A 22,301-nucleotide genomic window follows, 5' to 3' on the forward strand; every position below is an offset into this window, starting at 1 on the left:
CGCTGAAACGTGTGTGCGAAGCGCCGTCGTCACTGGTAGCGAAGCATTGTCCCCTCTTACCAAAGGCATGTCTTCCTTCCAGTGGAGATACGCTGCATTAACTCGCGTGGTTGCTTCGGCTGCCCCTTACAAGTGTGGCAAGAACATGCTTTAATTATTTGGGTGCACTTCCGGCGGCTCTGTCGACGTGGCTCATGTGCGGCGCGTACGCCACTCTCGGAGGAACATCTATTCCGCGTGGATGCAGCTGCGCGTCTTGCAAGTGCAGCGGCCCCGCATAGTTGAGTCATCTGCCCGGGGGCGTTCGAGCAGAGCTCCTTGTTCGTCCGCTGTCGTCGGTCGCCGCGCGCATGAAGCCTTTGAGTAATCTCTGTACCGGAGCTCATACGTGTTATTGTGCGTCGCCTTCAACAGTTCCTGAGTTACACTATGTCTGCTTCATTTCTGTGCCAGCCGTATCGCTCGCTTCGCAAGGATTGCTTTGGGTGCCTCTGTTGGCTTGCTGGTCGCGATGTTGCTAAGGTGCAGTGGTGGCCTACGTCATAGCGCGAGTTGCTGGCATGGCTAACGAATGCTCCCCCATGACGCGCCGTATCGCGAAGAGAAAAAAAAACCCCGATAAATATATGTTCGCCCATTTCACGTGGAAAGTCGCTAGTTGTGTGGGGGCTCTTTCCCTTTCACTGTGCATGCGGAGCAGGCGCGAAGGCTAGCGAGAGCGTAAGAAAGAAGTGGGCTTGACTTGTCGAAATCGGCTGATCGGGTTCGCATTGAAATCGAGTAGGCGTTATACGGTAAAACAAGTTCACCACCCGAAAGTTCGCTTGTCTCTGTATGGACCCTCAACTGCAGCACTTGTCGCATGCCACCGTAAGGCATGCTTAAATAGGGTGTGGCGTAGCATATGAGACCAGTGATGTAAGCTCGGGTAATTTTCAGGAGGCTGCGGTCTTTGAGACTGTGGTCTCTGCGCGAGACTCTCCTGGATATGGCCGTGACTTCTGCCGCGTAGCTGTCTAATTTCCTAATGATGTTTGTTGGTTCTCCATTTCCTCTAATGAACATTCCTAGTAATCTTGTCTCGTCTACTGTCGGGACGAGAGTGTTTTCTACCCTAATTTTTTGTCTACGTCTTTCTTTTTTCCTCGGGTTGTAGATGAATAATTCCGATTTTTCCGGGAAGCACGATAGACTTCTATCTGCCGCGTATTTAACCACCACGTCTGCGGCGGTTTGCAACTTTTGTTATTTTTCCGCGTCGCTTCCCTTATTGATCCGAAGATTTATGTCGTCAGCGTACATACTGAACTTTACGATACTACGATAGTGATCGCTTCCTAGGTCTTGTTCCGTGTTTTTCCAGCTTAAGCGTGAGCCTTAAGCGCGAGTTTAAGGCTGCGCCCCGTGAAAGGAAGAAGGCCTGGAAAGCTTGCGTAAGTCCTCAAATGTCTTGTGAACGTGTCGTTAGGCACGTGTTGTGTGAGGGAATAATAACCACAAGAAAAAAGTTTGCGTCTGTCCCCGCTCCAAATTTTATTCGTAAATGCGCGGACGGCACACAACTACGACGTTCGCTCCGCAAGTAACTCCTTCTCTTTCCTCAAAAGCGGCCACAAGTACATTAAGCAGTGCTACCGCACTTAATAATGTGCATTGACAGCTGCTACATTCAGTTTTCCGACGGATCATGAGTGCATGGCTATGCGCATGCGCCAGCGACGTGCAAGAGGCTTCATGTTGCGCCTGTTAGAATGTGCTGGAGGAGGTGGCCCACTGCTTCACAGTACGCATGGCAGCATCGTTGCTCGGCAGCTGTCTCCCACGCGCTCCCCCTGACATCAGTCGGCCGAGGTGGGAGCCGAAACTAGTCATGAGCTGTCGGGCCTTCCAGCTGGCATGGCGTTATCTGTCGCCAAAAGGAATTTTCGCTGTTACTGCTCGGAAATGTGGGTTTTTCGCTAAGTCAGGATTGCAGTGTACAACGTTCAGATTTTTGTCTCGATGCATGGACTGCCATTTTGACCCAAGCTCGTATTGGTGACATCATGTTTCATCACCGGTGATTATGTCATCCAAGAGACTTATCACATTTAGCCTTGTATTGGTTAAGTATGCTGTGTGATACTTATTGCAGCGTTGCTTTGGATTATGGGGGTTTAACGTTTCCAAGCGACTCAGGCTATGAGGGACGCCGTATTGGAGGGCTCCGGATAATTTCGACCCCCTGGAGTTCTTTAACGTGCACTGACATCGCGCAGCGCACGGGACCCTAGCATTTCGCCTCCATCGAAATGCGAACGCCGCGTTTTTCGGGTCAGCAGCCGAGCCCCATAACCACTGTGCCACCGCGGCGTCTATTCTGCCAAAATTTATTCCAACTGTAGCTTTTAATCCGCCCATTCTGGCTGATGAACTGATCGATACGCACATCATTTTGCGGCGCGGCAGCTGTGCATGACCACACTGAACGACAGCTTGACTTTGTCATAATAGGATTACTCAAAGGCCTGCGCTGCCCGTGAAGCCATCCGTCAGTCCTGACGCCAATAACATGTGGCCCACCATTACGTCATGCGAGCAGCCCACGCGAGCATCGTAGGTGTCTGTTCGTACGTTTTGCAAAGAAATGAAAGCTCTGCCGACTGGCCTTGCAGTGCCGACCTAGTAAAGATGTAATTGAAATTCACTTTGGTGTCCCTGTAAAGAAGCATTTATCGGCGATAGCACAGGGCCTTATCACATTGTTTGATACTTGAGATGCGCTCTTGAAATACGTCATCGCGTGCAGCAGTTTCTGCGATGTTGGAAGTGAGTGTCGGTGTTTTAGGCCTCTCATGTCGACAAAAAGCGGCTGTCGCCGTGTTCTTTTCTGTTTGCGGGCACAAGTTCGCCTAATAAACGGTTTGAATTGCGCTCCAGCCTGGTTGTCTGCCGTCTACCACCGTGCCTCTCGCCACACCACCCGTGGTATCTGGTAGTCAGTCCCAGTGCTTTTCGCAACTCTCCGGATGAGCTGCCAGAGTGCACATTATGCACACGGTTTGCGGGCTTTATTTTTTCAAATTTTCGGGTGTAAGGTTGGAGGAGCGGCTCTTACGCGAGTGTGTACGGTATGCACGAAATGGGTACGTTGCTTACGTCACTTCTCCTCATGTCCCTGTTATGAAATAGCCGTTTCGCATAGTGCAGATTCAGCAGCGACTGCCGGAGGCGTTTTAGCGTTCTCGCGAGTTTCAAAGCGATGGGGCACTTTCGGGCAACGTAGGAAAACGGCGCACAACTATAGGTCTTGTTCGTCGCCTTCACGCAAGACCGTTCGGTTCGTGAGCGTGCGCACCGGGCACAGGCTAATAGGCTTATTAGCGGAGGCGGGGCCGCTCGCCAGAGAACCGCGATGGTTTCAAACTAGCGAGTCCCGCAAAACTGGGCCACTCGTTAGTCGGAATGTTGGCGGTCGATGAAGCCCGTAATGAGGAGTTCAGTCCTCGCGAATTGGCGCGGGTGTGAGGACAGACTCGAGGCGAAGTAGTCGGCGGCGTGCGCGTGTCCGTAGACCGGTACGCGACGGCCGAGACGCGATGGAGGCGCGTACTCTGCGTCCCCGGCATTTTCGGGGTAAGTTGATTGGGGCCTCTGAGAAATCGAACGCCGGTTCTGTAGCGTCAACTCCTGTTAACGGTGGTTTAGAGTCTTCGTAATCTCGTTGTCTGTCGTGTACTGCCACTGAATTGGGACCATCAGGCCGGCAGATGGAATGCGCAACGTGGTGTTGCATGCTGGCTGGTGATGCTTCTCTTTTTCTTTCCTTCGTGTAGCAAGCGGCTGCGGCTTTGCCAGGTTCGCGGAGAGCTCAGCCGCTTGCACGTGCATTAGTCCGCGTAATGGCCGACGTGTGCTGACTAACGCTGCGCAGCGTGTAGGTTGGACGTGCTTTGCTGTACTATAGGTTGGTTTGGTTGGTTTATGGGGTTTAACGTCCCAAAGCGACTAAGGCTATGAGAGACGCCGCAGTGGAGGGCTCCGGAAATTTCGACCACCTGGGGTTCTTTAGCGTGCACTGACATCGCACAGTACACGGGCCTCTAGAATTTCTCCTCCAAAGAAATTCAACCGCCGCGGCCGGGATCGAACCCACGTCTTTCGGGCCAGCAGCCGAGCACCATAGATCGCGCAAACTGGTTGCGAGTGTGTGACCACGGCCACTGTTGTGTGTTCTATGTTAAAAAATACACAAATTTTTTATATATATATTTATCTTATCTGTACTATTAAAAGGCGTGTTTGTTCAACGCATGTAAAACTTACGTTGACAAGGGCAGTATACAGGGTGTCTAGGCTAACTTTAGCCAAGGGTTAAAAAATAAGAAATTTGAGGCAGGCCAGTGAAACCACTTACATACATCTACCAACCGGCTTGCGCACCTTAGGCAATTTTTTGTTTTGCAATTAATTTATTAGCAATGAAGATAATTTCTCGAAATGCGTAAAAATTGAATTTAGAGACCGAACGAGCTGTATACGCTGTAGCGTCAAAGTTGTAGGCGTGGCCGCACGTCCCTCACGCGCGGCATCGGGGCCCCTATGGGAGTTCAGTGTATACACTGTAAACACAAATAAGCCCAAATAGGAATATAAATGGCTAGTGTCCGCTTTTAAACTCCTTATTGAAAATTGCGCAATCGACTTTAAGTAGTAAAAGAGAGGAAATCCTCCTTTTTTACTGCCGTCGCGAAATCGAGGAGTAAAATAAAGCATTTACATGATTTTACTACTTTTCCAAGAAGGAGTATGTCGGCTTCAATACTCCTTCAGGCCCTTTATGCACTCCTTAGTGTCTGCCCGCCGCCTAGTGGCAGCTGCCGGTTCGCTGCACTTGCAGGTGACGACGCCGGCTCTGTCGTCGCTGCCTGCTCGCCTGTGCTTTTGCTGCTTCACGCACGTTTGTCATGTTACAAGACACCGGATCGCCGCAACCTCGCGCACCAATGTGCGCCACAGACAGTGCCTGTGAAGCCCCCAGTGTATTCGGAGAACGCTTGGTGTTGCATCGCCTGCGACGGCAGTCTGCGAGAGGCTTAGCCAGCCGAGCTCAGCCGAGCCAACATGGCGGTGTGTGACGCGTCGACCTCCCCGAAGCCGCCAGTTTGCCACCCGCTCCTTTGCGCGCTCTTGTCGTGACGTAAGACTGGACATCATCGACCTTAGCAGCAACGTGCTGCAATGAACGTCTCACTCAAGCCAGCAATATGTGCAGAAGCAGCGGCTAGTCATTCATTGTCTACGCAGCATACAAGTGTTGGCTGTTGCCGTTTCGCCGCGCCGACATGGCGATGTGTGTGTGACGCACCAGTTTTCTCGACATCGTCGGCCCCTCGTTCTTTCGCTGTATTGCAAGAATACTAAAGACCGGATTATCATCGTCGTGTGTTCTGGTAAGCAGTATTAAACTCTCCTTTGATGCCATAGACGCGCATGCACTTAACGCCGCTCCCTTTTCAGTGTGCGTAGACTTGCTGTGAACCACGGGTGCGCCGAGATGAAAGGCTTAACGAGAACAGCAAAACAGCAAAGGCTTCATTGTGGTCCGGTGGAGCCAACTCACACAGCAGGCATGAAGTAAGTATCTGAGAAATTTGTTGTTGCATGCGGCTGAAAAAAAGAGTGTGGCACTGCAGTCGTGGCTGTTACGCTAACATGTACAGCTGGAAGTACGGTCAGTTCTTCTAGGGACCAAATTTTCTTCATGCGTTCACGCCCCATGAATGTGGAAAAGCTGTACAGGCAATGACAGGTGAAAATGCACAGCCTTGGGGTCTGTGAATTTTTGTCACGTTATTACGAACAGTGCTGAGAACCGTGCCCTAATCGGTTGCTTCCTTTCCTGTGTTTTAAGAGGGCCTTGTTATGCAAACAATGCAAGCGATTTTATTCTTTTCAGTCATAGCACAGGACATGGCGACGCCTTAGCGCTCACGGAGATTAGCTAAACTGTTACATTTTCCGAGTTGGTGGCATCTTAACGTTGCAGCGATTTTCGGCAGCGGACATGAGGTTTCAACCATACTGAACGCTGCCTTTTCTGGATGGTTAGGCGTCTAGTTCCAAAATGTGGTATCTTGTAAGCTCTTCGCATTTGAAAAATGTTAAAAGAAGTTTCCACTTCGCGTGCAGTTTCCGAACACATTCCATTATGTGAAACTCGTGGAGGCAAGCGTTCCGGTTCAGACTGCTGATCGCAGGAATGCAGCGAAAGAAAAAGAATAAAGCTTACGCCAGTGTACGAGATCCCCTGCTCGTGCTGGACGTAGTACATTGGCGAAAGCAAGCATTTCCCAGAAAAACTGAAGCAGCACAAAGCGGATGCCAAACAAATGAACAAGGAAGGAAGCGCGGGTTGACAAGACTGACTTCGAGGGAACTATCCTTGCATCAACTGTCTACGATCAGTGACCCGGCGGATGACTAACCGAAGGCTTAAAAAAGGCAAGCTGTGACTCACTCGCAGTCACACCTGCTGAAAGAACCAAGAAGATTCCCAAACATGTTTTTTTTTTTTCTGGTTGGCGTTCTTTCCCGAAAGTATATTCCTTTCCCAGCCATAGACCTGTGTAGAATGTTTTCTTTTGAACCCTGGCCACGAATGTGAGGGCAAAGCTTAACAGAAGACAGGTGGCGGCGGGAGGGTGGGTCTGGTGGTAGCTTTCTATTCCTAACAATGCCTGCTATGTCAGTCACCCTTGCCCTGCCTTTGGCCTATACACAGAATGAGGACGTCCTGAAAATGTGTAGCTGCGGGCTCTCCCATCAAGGAAATTGCACGTAAGCTTCCGCTGCGTGTATGCAAAGCGCTGTCTTTAGTTTGCATGTTTTGATTTCAGTAATTGCTTCTGATATGGTGCCTGAAAAGCATGAGGAACCTCTGACAAGTAAAAAAAAATTATATCTCGAGGCCTCTTTCGGTGCAGGAACGCAGCCAAAGGCAGCGCGAATGCGCAAGTGCCTCAGTAAGACCATTTTATTTTTTTCAGTTTTATGCTTTGCGGAAAAAATGTTCTGTATCGATGCTGCTTCCCATTCGCCGTATTGCCTTAACATTTACGAAAGCGGCTCTCTGGAATTTGTCATTCCCTGAAAACCGCGTTTAGCCGCTGTCATACGACAGCGTACAGGTATGTATTAGCAAGTTGATTACCTACTATGTTCTGCTAGCTAATCTTTTGTCATGAAAAACGTTTAAACTTCAATAATACCAACTTTATTGAAAAGTGCACTCTGCACGGCTTTGGGACGTTGACTTCTACACTTGAAGCACGTCATACTTCAAGCTTAGAGGTGCAATTCCACTGATGCATTTGTTTTTCTAATCTTTCTTTCAGAAGGAGCCTGTATGTTGACAGCGAAGCATTTCAAGGTTCCCTCCTTGCTTTCAAGTGTGGCATCTCTATTTTCATTCCTTTGGGTATTTAAATTATGTACCCAAAGACAGCGTGGGTTAAGGCACTCTTCTTTTCTACAGGGGCCAAGACGTTGGTTCTCTGTAACCGTCGAAAGCAAGCTGCCGAACACATGTCTCAAATGTTTTGTACCCAATAAAATATTGTTTGAAATAAATCACTGTAAGTTCATCGACGCATTTATCCTGGAATATCAAGCTCTAAAATGAGCCTTCCATACGAATACTTTATTTCAAATCGGCTTCCGCATCAAGTGAAGTAATATACTCATCTGGGAATCATAAATTTAACCCTATAGTAAGAAATATTTCTCCAAAAATTTCCTGTCAAAACTACTTAAAAGGAACAGGCACGTACTCCTGAAATGTACTATAAAAGTAGCTGCAAAGGAGTATATAATACTTCTATTAATTGCCATGCTAACTCCTTTGTGATCACAACTTTACTCCTAAATAAACTCCCGTCTGCAGAGCGGTAACACTTTACTCCTTCTAGCACTCCGAAAGTATCCCTTCAAGCAGAGGAGTAGACGATATACTCCTATTCTGAGGAGTATAAAAACCCCTTTTCGGGAGTGCGCTACGCGATGAGCCATTTACTCCTATCCGGGTGTTTTTCGGTTTGCAGTGTACGCTTCGTGCTGCACCGGGAACATCTTCTGACTCAATTCGTTTCAAGCGTCCTTGAGCCAGCCCGTTAAAGGAGGCGATGCTTTGAGATGGCCGGAGTCCTGTGTGAGCTGCTGTTCCCTCGATGAGCTCCCGCAGACGCGCACCGCCTTCGGAGATGATTCGTGGGCGCACTTCTACGCGCTCTGCGTTATCTGGACAACCAATTCATGCGTCAGCGAGAGGGTCACTGCCGGCGACACCTGCATCTAGTACGAAGGCTCTCCCGTGGCGCTGTCGAGCGGCCCTCCCGTGGCGCTGTCGAACGGCCTGTGCAGCGTCATGTGATTGGCGCGCTGCAGGTTTTGCTGTAGGGGGAAGCACATGCCCGTGTCGTAGTCGCTGAGTTGCACGAGCATGGCTGCTTACTTGGCAGATCTGCTGAGCTCCTGGAATAAGGGCCCACCCACTGTGCATTAAACGTTTTTCTCTCTATATCTCTTTCTGATACGCTTAGAATGGCGCGACTGGAGTAAAATGTCCACGTCAGCTCAGAGCGTTTTTGACACTGCTGCTGCTCCAAAAAATAAAAATAAGTGAAGGATATAGCTTTACATGCACCCATAGTGTTTTTTAAATGCGATTTTAAAGTTTGCGGGCTTGGTACAATCTATGATATCGTGTTTCTTCTTTCTGTTCTGAATGTGCTGAACGAAATGGGATTTTAGCGGTACTGTCCTTTTCATGGTGTAGTAGTTCATCTGAAGGCGCCGCGTCTGAAAGCAAAAGAAGACTGAGAACAGATAACCGCGTCTCCTTAAACACACGCCACTAAGGTAAATGTATAATCATAGAAGAAGTCACCCTGACGGTGTCACTTCTTCTATGATTAAAACTTTGTTCGAGGAACGCTCTTGCAAAGATTACAGGCAGTAGTACTTCCGAGATACTTTGTGGCATGGGTTTCTGAATTTCTGGCTGACAGAATTTTACTGCATCCGGAACGGTGTTTCCTCAAGCAGATTTCGACAAGCGAGTGGAGTAGCAGGACAGCGCCATGTTACCACCGTCCGACCTCTCCTCCTTTCATCTCATTAAAATTCCTTTCTCTCTCTCTCGGCAAGCGAGAGGAGTGCCCCGAGGTGCGGTCCTCTCCCCTGTACTTTTCAACTTCTTACTTGGCAGTATTCCCTGCAGTCATAAGGTGTCATCCTATGTGTATGCTGATGACATCGCCTTTTTCGCTTACGAGAATGACATTTACTCTCTGTACCACTCCTTACAGTCTTACCTCAATGTCCCGAACTAATGGTTAGGGGGCATTAATCTGTCCTTAATGTCAGTAGATGTGCTTTATTGCCTTTTCCGCTCATATCCAGTTAATATATATTGTTCATCGGCACCGTGTAATTACTCAAGCGCAAACTATCAAATACCTCGGAGTAATTTATGATCCTTCACTTTCCTGGCGGGGGCCATATAGAGCAGATCACTGAGAAAGGAGTCCGAGCAGTCGTTATGCTGCACAGGTTGAACAACGTTCGTTCTGGCATCAGAAGGCATCGCTTCTGATGATTTATAGAATGTATTTCTGTCCAGTATTACAGTTCGGCTCTGTCCTATTCTCTGGTACGCCTGCGTTTAAACTTCGCCCCCTTCTCTTGGAGCGGGAGGCGTTGCGCCCCTGCCTGAGCCTTCCAAAATTTGTGGCCATTTCCGTTTTGTACATGGAAGCACGTATTCCATCACTGCCCTCAAGATTTCGGCTCTTAACAGTCCAAACGTTTGTAAAAATGTGCGATTCTCGCTTCATGCCTCAAATTTGATCCGCCTTCGTCAGCCTAGACCGTTTTTCTACGAACGCTTGTCTCGTTTCTATACTCCACAGATTTGTTTTGTGCAATCCCTCCTTGACTCCTTAAACGTCCGCATTTCGGACATCCTTCCGGTGTGCGCCAATTCTACATCTATTCAGATTGTCTTTGATGACATCTTTCCAAAACATGCAAAATTAATGCCTTTCCATTTGCTCAGCGGTTTATTACAGGATTACTTGATGGGCTTTAACTCTCATGTGCTCATAGCGACAGACGCCTCACGGTGTGAAGAAAAGTCCGGTGTTGGTATTTTGTCCCTCTCCTTTTGACTGGGCATTCTCACTCCGCCTTCCCGATTATACCCCCCATTCATTTGGCCGAATTTCTAGCAGTAGTCCTGGCCTTGCGCAGGTTAAACAGCTCTTCGTCTTCTGTCATAATTATGACGGATTCATTATCCCTTTCTTCCACTCTCACCGCGTCTACGGGATCTCGGGCACTCCGCTTACTCAAATACTTGATTTCATCCCACGTGTGTTCGTTACGGTTGGTATGGGTGCCTGGGCACAGATGAATCCATTTGAATGAGGTTGTTGATACCCTGGCGTAGGCATCTCTTCAAGGGCCAGTCATATCTGTCCTTCCGCCCAGCGCATATGTTACTGCGGCCAGGTTTCACAGGTATCTGCTCTTGAAAGAATTTGCAACATCAGCACTGACCTCCTGTCCCGACTTCCGGCATCTGCACCATGGTTAGAGACCTGCGGTGCAGTAAAGGATGGCGATCGCGTAAGCTTGAGGTTTCTTTCACGCATCTACGTTGTCGCGTGCCTCAATTGCACTTCTACCTTCATAGATCTTATCTGGCGGTCTCCCGTTTGTGCCCGCTCTGCGCTGAACCCGAAACGATAAACAATTTCTTGTTGACCTGCCGCCGCTTCTCTTTACGGAGGCGCGGTCTGTCTGTCTGCTGGGGTTGTTCTGTCTCTTGGTGCTTCCTCCCTTGGGCACAGGAATTGGAATGTGCTCTCCGCCATTCAAAGTTTCCTTTCTGACACGAAACGGCTGCCGTCCTAAACTCTTTTTCATGTTCAAAATTTATCTGTAACCAAAGCTTCCTAAACACGGCACGTTTACCCCGTTCCCTCTTTCAGTCACCGATCTCAGTGTTTGATTTATTTATTTAAATCTACAAATCGGAAGTCCTTATTATTGTTATTATTATTGTTAATATTATTGTCTTTATTATTACCTCTATATATTTTCTTTAATTTTATTTCATTGTTTAACGTTCTGAGCACCTGTCAGTCGTCGCCTGTGTCTTGGTCAGTCCTCGCAGTGGGTACGCGCCATTATCTTGAAGACAATAGTAACAACAACATAGCAGCAGCATCGCCAGCGCTAGCAGCTGACGTGGATGTTCTGCTCGAGCACGGCCACCATTTAATTCTGCTAAAGTGAACTAGACTATTGGGTAGTGAGCTGACTCTCCGGTGGCGGCGTGCGCTCCCGCGTCGCCGGAAATGTGAACATTTTTATGTTTTCCCGGGGACCCGCGCGGAGGCGCTGTCGTCGTCGTCAATGTAAACCTCCGCTGCCTCCGCCGCTGCCTTCCTGGCTTTGCGCGCCGCTGCCTCCGCTGTGCTTCCTTTCATGTGTTCCGAAGTTTACATTACCAATTCTAATGTTTATAAGAAATCATCGTAGGGAAGTATATCGTGCGTCGCTATTGCGTGTGAAATGGCACCACGCCGTTTGAACCACTGTTTTGCGCCCGGCTGTAAAACGGGCTATGTACATGTAAAAGGTGCCCCAAAGCCGTCGTTATTCAGCGTGCCCAAGGATGCTTATTTGGTTTCATAAAGAAGCTTGAGGACTTGTTCACAGGCTGCTTCTCCCATGGACAGCTGCACTCTGACAGCATTTTAGATGTGTTGACAGTTGTCAAAGCCAGACTTGGCCAAGAGGTTGGTTGTTCCAGTCATGCTTCCACCCTTTCTCCAAATATAATCAAATTCTATGTCACTACACGACTTCACTTCTATGTTAAAAGTATAAATACTGACAAGTCGGGGAAGCGCCAAAAGGCAAAGCACTTGAAGTTGAGCCGCTGCTCTTGAAATGTGCATGCTGTCTGCATTGTCTACTTGTTGCATTGTGCTTGTCAAGATAATAAACTTTTGTTAAAGTTGTTCAACCAACATTTTGTTTGCATTTTTTTTTTCTCTTTTTCTTTCATAAAATATTTCCTTAAAAGTAAGTGTGGCTATACCAACATCACTCTCTGGAAAGGCAGATATAAGAAATTATGCAGTATGTTAGTGTCGGGAGAATTAAATGCGTTTTATGTTGGAATAATGTAGAGCAACGACTGATGTATAGGCGCATGTTTTCTGGCACATATGTGACAAGCTACAGCATGGAAGGTGTTTTAAACGGTTTACCTTTTGTTTCAACATTTATGTGCGATTAATACTTCATATCTATGCTGCTTAACATTTCATTGATATGCCTCTATTTTTCTTCCACAATATGCTCAGCCAGAGTCAGATAGGTAGGTATACAGGAAAGGCATCGTTCCAAAGGTGCCTGAATTGCTGTAAGGACTGCAAATAGGGTAACGCCGAAAACGAATTTCTGCACGCGCGCAACTCGATAACACCGCGACATATCGATCACTTACCTTCTAATCAAAGACAGCAGTAAAACTGCTGTCTTTGACAAGAATGTAAGTGATTCATTTGTTATGTCGCGCTATTATTGAGTAAATATACCCAAACTTGCTGTCAATGGAGAGGAACCCCACAGCCTTTTACTCGGCGCAAGACGCGAGTTTTCGATACGAGTGCAAGCTCAGCAAAGCCAGCGTTACAAAAATGGTGATTAAAGAAACTTTTCCCTCATGAAAAGAAAGACGAAGTACTACTGACAAACAAGCATACTGTCCAAGCTCTTTATTTATGTGAGAAACGAGCATTCAAGAAATTAGACCGTTTCTACAGCGGCGACCACGTACCTTTCGCACGGCCAAAGCGCGGCCGCTTACATTGAATACAGTGGTGGCGCCATCTAGCAGGCGAGACGTAAACCGCGACAGCGGATGGAGCTCAGTCAGCCCACTACCCAATATTCTAGTACACTTTAATTCTGCGAGCATCGCCTCCGCCATTCTTGTGCGAGTTTCCGACTCCCAGCGTTGCGCATCCTGCTTGAGCCTTGAGGACATGGGCCCGCGTTTTCTGCCACAGCAAAGCCGATGGCGCATCAGGCACATGAAGCCAACGGCCACCCCAGATGCGGGCCGCCGCGACTATTCTGGGCCGCAAGGACCTGATGGAGTCGGCAAAGGCCGGCAGGACAGCGTCTTTCAATCTGCCGACGCTTCTCGCGCTGCTGACTCTGACGCTGCCCGCTCTGCCGACGCTGTTGATGCCGACGCTTTCCCGCTCTGCCGACGGTGCCCAACTCTGCCGACGCCGCCTGCTGCAGACGCTGCACAGGCCGCTCAGCGACAGCACTTCGGGGGACCCTTCGTACCAGCCGATGCAGTGATCCTGGTGTCCCGGTGCGCCCATTACTCCGCCGCACTGGGGTGCGCGTCTGCGGGGCGCATCAAGGGAGCGCGTGGTCGTGCAGCAGTCTGGCTTCCCCGCTGCCCTGGCTGCCTCCATGGGCCGGCTCAAGGATGACCGATCCGCACTCCGTACGAGGATGGGCGTTTCTTGGTGCTACAAGAAGCTGACTGGGTACTCGCAGAGGCTCGCGAGTGCTGTGCCTGCGGGATGGTCGACGGCGATTGGAGCGCTGGCGAAGGAATTTTTGAAGAACTACATTATGCATTTACTGCCCACCTTGGGCGCAAATCGAACTCGAACGCTCCTTTATTTCATCTTGTGCGATATAAAGGATTTGATCATGCAGCCGTCTCTGCCCAGATTCATGATGATGAGAGGTGCTGCGTTGACGCACCATGCGCGGTCGTCTCGCTCAGTCTGCACCGAATCCTCGTCTTGGCAGTGGTTGGTTGTTGAGTCGCTTATCGGCCAGCTCTAACTGCCTGCTCCGGGAAGCCTGAAAATGGGGATAGGCTCATTGCTTGCGCAGCTTCTGTCACGTTTCGAGGGAGTGATAGTAGAGAGATTTAGAATAGGGGGCCCCAAGCTTTGGTCCCCCCCCCCCCCCCCCCAAGTAGTTTGGGGCATCGAAGTGCGCATGCGCAGAATGCAAGGCTTGCGTGTTGGGTTAACGTTAGCGGCGAACGCTATTTTGCCGAGATAGCGGCGCCCCAACGCCGCTCTAGCTACGTTCAGTCTGTGCCGCACGTTCACGGCAAACTAAAGGCGCACGAAGCTTTCGCTCTGTCTGAAGATGCCCGCACTACAAAACTTTAGCGATGAAATGCGCCATATTTTCAGATTGCTTCCGTGTTTACAGAGCTGCTAGCCTTAGTGAGTAGGCATTGTTTGGTCGCCATGGAGATGACTTGGCGGGTCGTTAACACACTCTTGTTATAATTTTTACTCTTAAATCGTGTGTCTGCAATAATAAGTTTCTGGTGAAGAAATAAACGCATATTTTAAAATGTTTTGTATGAGTATCTTTTTGGTTTCCCGTAGTGGCGCTGCAATTAAACGCAAGCCTGACCCCGCTGTGTAGGGGAGACCCCTATTCTGAAACTCGCCGACGCACTCGTGCGCAGTGCTGGGGCCCGCTATTTCCTTGTGGCACCCAAGCCTTGGGCCCCCTATTCTAAAACCCTCTAGTGCGCTAAGCGTTGTGCTGAGCAGTCTTGCTGTTTGCAAATTTTCATGTTTTTGTAAATGGCTTGCCATGCATTCATGGAAGAAATTTCCGCCTTCTTCGATGATTATGGAACCTCTGGCAGGTCCTTGTATTCTTTTGACTGACTCCTGCCGTACGAAGTGGTTATATAAAGAAATCGGCACTTTGTACGTAGTTCAAAACGCTCATGCTTGCAAAACAAGGAAACGAAAACACTTACTGGATCAATGCCAGAGCATCCATTTCAAACACGCGGTTTTATGCGTTCATTTCACATGCCTGGCTTGATACGTTTTTTTTCAGATCCCCTGCCCACATTTGTATGCGAGGAATTTGATATGGTTCAGGTCGCGTCCACAAATATGGATGCAGCGTCCGAAGGAGTTTGAAAGATCGTTTTTGCTTAAAGCGGCGGCTTTGTCGTTAGAATGCGGTAATCGGCCGATACATGCCAACTTCCAGTTTGTCCTCACTGTCTCTCTAAGGAGCTAAGGCTGCGCTGCGGTCTCCAGATACTCCAAGGTACATTCAACGCGTTCCTGCTTGAATCGTAATCTTCGGAAGCGTCTAGACGCTGCTCGAATTTCCACATATTGTATGCATGCCACTGTCAACGCTGTCCCGCTTTGAGACGAATTTTTCTGTCTCGATGCTGAGTACAAGATGGTTAGCCTCGAAATTGCTAGTGGGCGCGTCACTTGTCTTGAAATCATTAATATTTATGTGCGCTACTTATTTCAGAGTGCAGGCTGGGTGAAACCAGAGATTTATATGACCGATACCCGATAGCGCGTGTGATATCCGCAGATTGTGTTCTGAGCTGTAGGCCAGTCCGCTAAGCCACCCCAGTTCGCTGAGCCTTCGGTTCGTGTCCTCTGCTCGGCTTCGAACACCTTCTGTTGGCGCACGCCCGGCGGGGCATGAGGCGGCCCGTCTTACGCAAACTTGCGTGTTGAAAGCGTCGCATGGAACGATGCTGCTGCAGCTCCGCCGTCGGTGGCTGACCCCTTGCCGTTTTCAGTCATGCGGAACTCTGAATCGCTCTCAGTCACGCTGTTCGCCTCTCGCTGGTCACGCTGGTTGTACAGCTCGTGCGTGACGTGTGCACAGGGATCGTTGCGGTGGTATTTGCGCGGCCGCGCTCGGCGCCGTGTGCTGTACGTGTTTCCCATTGTAAACTCGAGGACTTGCAGTCGATTGTCTCTCTAAGTATTCTTTTAGACTAACACTAACGGAAGCCTAACCTCCAGTGCAGGGGCGTAGCCAGGGGGGGGGGGGGGGGGGGGGCTTATAGGGCTTCAGCCACCCCCCCCCCCCCCCCCCCCCCCCCCCCCCCCCCCCCCCCCCCCCCCCCCCTCGAAATTTTTTCGAACTGTCACCGACCGCAGCATTGCCCATGTACGTATCGCGACTTCTGCTATCATAGTTTTGTTCTTGCCTGGATCGTCTGTCCTTCCGTGTGTAAAGTTACTATCTGTGATTGCACAAGATGCTTATTTGCCTTGTTTGACACATTATATAGAGTGATTTTTTCTTAGATACGTAGATTTAACGGGGAAATTCGTGTATTTAAATATCTAGTTGCAAGGTTTTGTATATACATGCAGTGACACTTTTCCAGTTTCCAGTGACACTTTTTTGTCCTTTATCATGATGTATCTTTGCACTGCTATTGCATATTTTGCAGGACTAAAATTTCGGTGCAATTACTCGCAATATATACATACATATATATGTGTGTGTGTGTGTGTGTGTGTGTGTGTGTGTGTGTGTGTGTGTGTGTGTGTGTGTGTTTGTGTGTTTGTTTGTTTGTTTGTTTGTCCTGTACTTGCTCATTTCATGCCCTTTCATAGGTTTTCATATCAGCGGCTTGCACTGCTTTGCTGGTTTCTGATTGATATAGTGCTAGACTTCGTGTGATATTTTCTTTACTTATCAAATATGCAAAAACATGGAAACATTGGTATCAGTTATGTCTGCTGCAATTTTTATGATATACGAATATATTATTTTACATAAAAAATGCATATTTCTCTTCTCTAAGCAGTGCGTAGGGTTATATAATACACAGTGGTATTGTCACTGGCAATGCAGTTATTATTCATGTGTTTGATCCCTCCACAAATGCTATGAGGAGGCCGCGCTGCAACATGAGCCCCCCCCCCCCCCCCCTTTCGAACAACATTTTTGGCTACGCCTCTGCTGTAGTGGTTAGTCATGGCCGGAACTCATGCAAGCTCGATGCACGAATTAGCTTCCCCTCGTCAACACTTCGCGGTATTACTCTTCGATTGTAGTTTTCTAGCCTAGCCTTAAACGTCTGACATTTGCACAGGCGCGGACGGAAGTAAACAAAGGCTAGTGTCGCGTTTATAACTTCATTCTTGTTTCGTCGGCTGCTAGGGGATTTACTTTGCGTTCATATGCAGCAATATTGCCAATACGGTTGTGCATAAATAAGCTGCAACTCTTAATTTCTACCATACGACTGGCGGGAATGCGCTTAATTTAGTGGGGCTCTGTCTGTTTGCTCCTGTCTGTAGTTTGTGTAGTTTTCAAAGGAGGTGGAGCAGACACGTTTTAGCGGGTGCTGTAGACATTAGCCTGGTAATCTGCCCGGCAGGCTACTCCAGATGAGGGTGGTGATGGTGAAGCGAAACATGGTCAAAAGTCATGTGCCCATACATACGCACAAAATTTCACTGGGTGCGATAAGACCTGTTGCCTTGAGAAGTCGCAGCTAGGGGCAGGAAACTCCTGTTAGTTTCGGTTTGAACTACTTCAACACACGTAGTGACTGAAGGAAACCTGACTTTTAAAAAAATTAATAAATCCTGGAGCTGCATGCAGCAATGGACGACTTGTTGTTCAGCTGTGGCGGTGGATTGAATCCTGCTCTGGGATCTAGTGTTTCTGCTGAATACCATTGCCATGACAACGATACGATGATACAATGCTCCACTTAGCTTTCCTTCGGCTGCTATGGGAGGAATTGGCTCTGTCGTCTGGTTTATCTGGACAATAATATATATGGAAGTTTCCGACCCGTCTCAGCCATGGCTTTAGTTGCACATAACTTCAAAGTGTACTGCGCATACAAAAACAAGGACTTGAAGGTAGACACATCAAGTACAATGACCGCTTAAAGGAACACCAGCTTTCTATGAAGACAAATACTGGGTCGAATTTAGCCGTGCACTGCGGCGCTTGCCCGGAGGCTACACATGACAAGCCATGCCTACCTTTGCTAACGAAAACAAAAATTTTAAAGAGAAGCAGAGATCAGGTCGCATGTGAACTTGCCGAGGCGTTTTTCATCAGTAAGCGTGGGGATGATTGTGTAAGTGACCGTTCGGTCAACCTTTGTCAAAAAGAAGGGAGATATCTGAACTGAGCATGGTCCTAGATATGACGCTTGAAGGCATATAAGATGTGTTTCCTTTATTATGAATTCAGTCGTGAGTCTGCGCTTGTTGTGTGTACCTTTACGTCCTTGTTTTTGTGTGCGCAGTATACTTTGAAGATGTGTCGGACTGACTCTCCCAACAACGCACTCTTTTAAGTTGCACATAACGGTGAGGCTGCGTTGCACCAGGGTGTAAGTACTACTACACTGGCTGGGCTGAGGGTACTGACTCCTGACAGTGGCGTAATTCAGTTTTCAGTGTGCTGCGAACTACTGCAAACGGATACACCCGCTGTGGACCGCCTGTCCAGAAGCTATAAACTAGAACTCGTATCAGTGTGCATCTCAGTTTAGCATATAGATGCCTCTTCCTACACCTCATACGGCCATTGCTCTCCAAAACGATTTCGGCCTTTTACTTGCAGAGAAGTAAAAGCCCTTTTCTTGGAATATCATCTGGCTTAGGCTTGATATTGACGAACTCGTCACGTATTCAATGTATACATTAAAAAACATATTATACCTATGCCTTTTCTTTATCTTCTTCTTTTCCCTCTCATTCCGTTTCTTGTTTATTTCAGACAAATACCTGTGTAAAAAATTCTCCCAGGTGGCATAGCAAAAGGCTTGTAAAGATTCTCGCAGGACCATGCCACCCTGTCAGCATGGACAGCATTTCGTGCATCTCAGAATAGTTGCGCGTCATAAACAGAAACAATTCTTGTCGCAACATTACATGTGCTGTAGAAGTAGTACCTTTTTACGTTGTCTAATCTTTGGATGGAAAAAAAAAGGAGTTTGCTGAGTACTACAACAAACATTTCCCACTAAATACAGCGAACGTATTCCATGACACTTCCTGGGTTTTCTTGCTGTGCTGCCGTGAACCCCAGCTGGAAATGCTTAGGTGTAGCCACGCCTCAGTTCTGATGTCTTAGCAGACCTCATAAAACAATTTTTGCCATGGAGACGAACTTTCGGGGTCTGGTTCTGAACGATTTAAGCTGAATAAGTGAATAGATTCGATGGTCACTGTGGTGGCTCAGTGGCATGGCGCTCGGCTGCTAACCCGAAAGATGTGGGTTCGATCCCGACCACGGCAGTCGCGTTTCGATGGAGGTGAAATGCTAGAGGCCTGTGTACTGTGCGATATCAGTGCATGTGAAAGAACCCTAGCCCTCAGCTACGACATCCCTCATGGCCCGAGTCACTTCGGGACGTTAAACCGCTGTAAACCAAAAAAATGTGCAGATCTGGCTGAGATGAGTGCCTACAATCCTGCAACATTCAAATCTCCATGCAGTGCATTGTCGTTTTTTAAACAATGGCACAAGTTAACGTTGTATTCTCTATGTATTCACAGTTGGTGCTCAGTGTTCGGCTGCTGTTTAAAACACTAGAAAGCTGCTCCAATTTGAATGTTCACCTGCTACAAAGCCTGCTCCAAAATGTTCTTTGCCATTCCCACCACTAGCATAGATCACCGCGTGGTATTCGCCTACGACTGCTTCTGACAAAGTTTCCCATCAACGACTTCCACTTAAACTTTCACAATTTATGCAATTTCCGTACTTACCGGAAGCAATTTGTGTACACTAACAAACATTCATACACTTACTCCTCAGTCCTCTCCAGCATCCCCCAAAGCACTGTACTTGGACCTTTGCTCTTTCTGATTTGCATTAATCATCTGCCTAATAATACCATTTCTCACATCCGCCTATTCACATATGATTGCGTCATCTACCATCCCATCCATAACAGTTCTGACTCTCGCATACTTCAAGAGGACCTTAAACGTGTTGAAGCCTGGTGCGACTGATGGTTAATGTCCTCAAAACACTAATAAAACGTCACTACTCTTTTCATCGATGCCAGCTTTATCAACCCGCCAGGTATGTCATCTGTGGCTCTGAAACTTTTTATGTCCAGTCATATAAATACCTTGACATCACCTTTTCTAGCACTTACCTGGTCTGCACATGCTACGAACATTACTAACGATGCCAGTCGCACTCTTCGCTACCTCCGTAGAAGCTAACACCTCAGCCCTGCCTCTGTTAAACCATTAACTTATCTCACATTTGTTCGACTTAAGCTGGAACACGCCTGCTCTGTCTGGGATCCCTATCAATGTAACCTCTGCAACATCCTCTAATCAGTTCAAAATCGTGCAGCTAGATTTATTGCATTTTTTTCTTCAGACTAGTACTCATATCACTCCAGAGCAACTGCTCTTAAATCTCAAGCACATGTGCACCTTACTAATCTGGAAATGGGACGTTGCTAATGCAGGCATTGCTTTTTTCACAATTTTATCATTCATCACTTGATGCGTCAGTCATCTTGCCAGCTCATCGCTTATCAAAATGCATCAGGCATCACAAAGCCGTCTACTCTCCTCCAGCACAGACTACACATCATCTTTGCTCATTCTTCATCAAAACCGCTCTAGACTGGAACAATCTACCAATCGACTGTGTGCACCACTCCAACCCATCTCAATTCAAGCCCACCATTGAATCATTCTTCAAATTATCAGTCAGCCTATCCCTCATGTAATATCTGATTTCTGTGGAATTTGAGGTACTGATAATTAACAAATAAATGAATAAATAATTAAATATATAGATGCTTCTTCCATTTTCAGCGATTCGGTGCGGCCCCTTAACCAGAGCCGATGGAATCCGAGAATGGAAATCCATTTAGTATTTACAAAGTTGTACGACCAGTAGCCTGTCAGTATAGTTGTATCGCTCTTTGAGGTGGGGAAAAGTTGCCCAAATGAAAAGGACAGATGCCAAAAGCGTACGTTTACCACCGCATTGTAGCACCTGAACGTGTTGGCAGCGGCTCGACGAGAATAAAAATCTGGGAAATCTGTGATGCAGCCGTACATGAAAAAAATGGAACCGTTTTTTTTTTAAAAGAACTTGGGTTTGGGGCCGTGATTGTGTTAGTGAAACATTTGTTGCGTTACACGACAGTGTGTTTGCTTTTATTCCAGGCTTTTCAGAGAACTAAAGTGGCTGTTTGGGCTTGTTGGTCAGTGATCATGCAGCGCGAAAAGACAAGGACAAACAAAGAAGTGGACAGGAACGGCGCTGACTTCAAACGCTACAATTTTCCTTTTGAGGTAGAAGGAGAGGATCCTGGCCTTGCAAATAGAGACCGCGATAAGATTCACGCAGGTTATGGCGGCATCTTGCTTGCTCAGGGTAGATAGAAAAGAGCGTAATGTAGAAGAAATCTGATGAACTAAAGTGGCTGTTTGGGCTCGCTGGTCTTCTACATTGGACTCTTTCTTTTTTTATCTACCTTGTGCAAGCAAGATGCTGCCATAACCTGCGTGAATCTTATCGCGGTCTCTCCTTGCAAGGCCAGGATCCTCTCCTTCTACCTCAAAAGGATAATTCTACCATTTGAAGTCAGCGCCTGTCCTGTCCACTTCTTCGTTTGTCCTTGTTTTTTCACGCTGCATTCTTTAACCATTTTCAGAGAAGCCCGCCACTAAGTTGAAAAAAACATTGGCTACCTTTAGTTGGGCGTACGCAGCGACTCTGTGGGCAACAAATGCGCATGCGTAGAACGCTGCATATTTGTTCTTTTTAGTGCCTATAGGTGGTGCGACAGTCTCCGTCATGCAGAACGCAGCGGTGAGGGGGGTATCATGGAAGCGCGCATGTATGAAGGAGCGTGCAGCTCCCGGCCCAGTTGTGTCCATTTAAAGAATTTTGTCATTTGCAAAAGAAACGCAAAGGTGCGTCGTGGAGGGTGAGGCAACATTTAGGGCTGGCCATGTGATATGCTGCGGCATCAAAACGATGACGGACACCGATCTTAGCTTAGAGTCTCTATGGCTACAAACAAATGCGCTGAAAGGCCCACCACACACAGTGACCATGGAGATCAGCCGCAGAACGAATTCTGTAAAAATAAGTAACTTTCTGGAGAATTTTTTTCTTCTGTACACTACTCCCGTGCAGCGTTTCTCGTACTGCAGCTCATGTTGTAGGCCGTGTTCGTGTGCACTGCCCTATGGACACTTGAAACGTGGCTGATGTTGACAAACTAGCATTGCTTTTTTGCGTGGTAGCGGCACGCACACTTGAATCATTACCGTAATCGCACAAGTAGCAATTATCACATGCAACATTTAAATGTGTTTTTAAACGGTCGCACATTCGCGATGAAGACAAGGATGAAGGAGAAACATGGTATACGTCAGTGCCTA

General features: G+C 47.8%; 1 protein-coding gene and 1 long non-coding RNA gene across 2 annotated transcripts in view; both read left to right on the top strand.

The window, feature by feature from the left end:
* Window positions 1-22,301, top strand: part of Kua (Plasmanylethanolamine desaturase Kua) — a 227,193-nt gene that overhangs the window by 89,910 nt on the left and 114,982 nt on the right. The gene's annotated exons all lie outside the window — the stretch shown is intronic.
* LOC149353389 (uncharacterized) lies at window positions 4,630-7,614 on the top strand. The gene is made up of 3 exons (XR_016290969.1): window positions 4,630-5,432; window positions 5,500-5,616; window positions 7,377-7,614. It is a non-coding gene; the product is annotated as an uncharacterized LOC149353389 (long non-coding RNA).

The sequence above is a fragment of the Amblyomma mixtum genome, chromosome 3, assembly GCF_055824585.1.
Source record: "Amblyomma mixtum isolate Tamu chromosome 3, ASM5582458v1, whole genome shotgun sequence".
Classification (NCBI taxonomy): Eukaryota; Metazoa; Arthropoda; class Arachnida; order Ixodida; family Ixodidae; genus Amblyomma; species Amblyomma mixtum.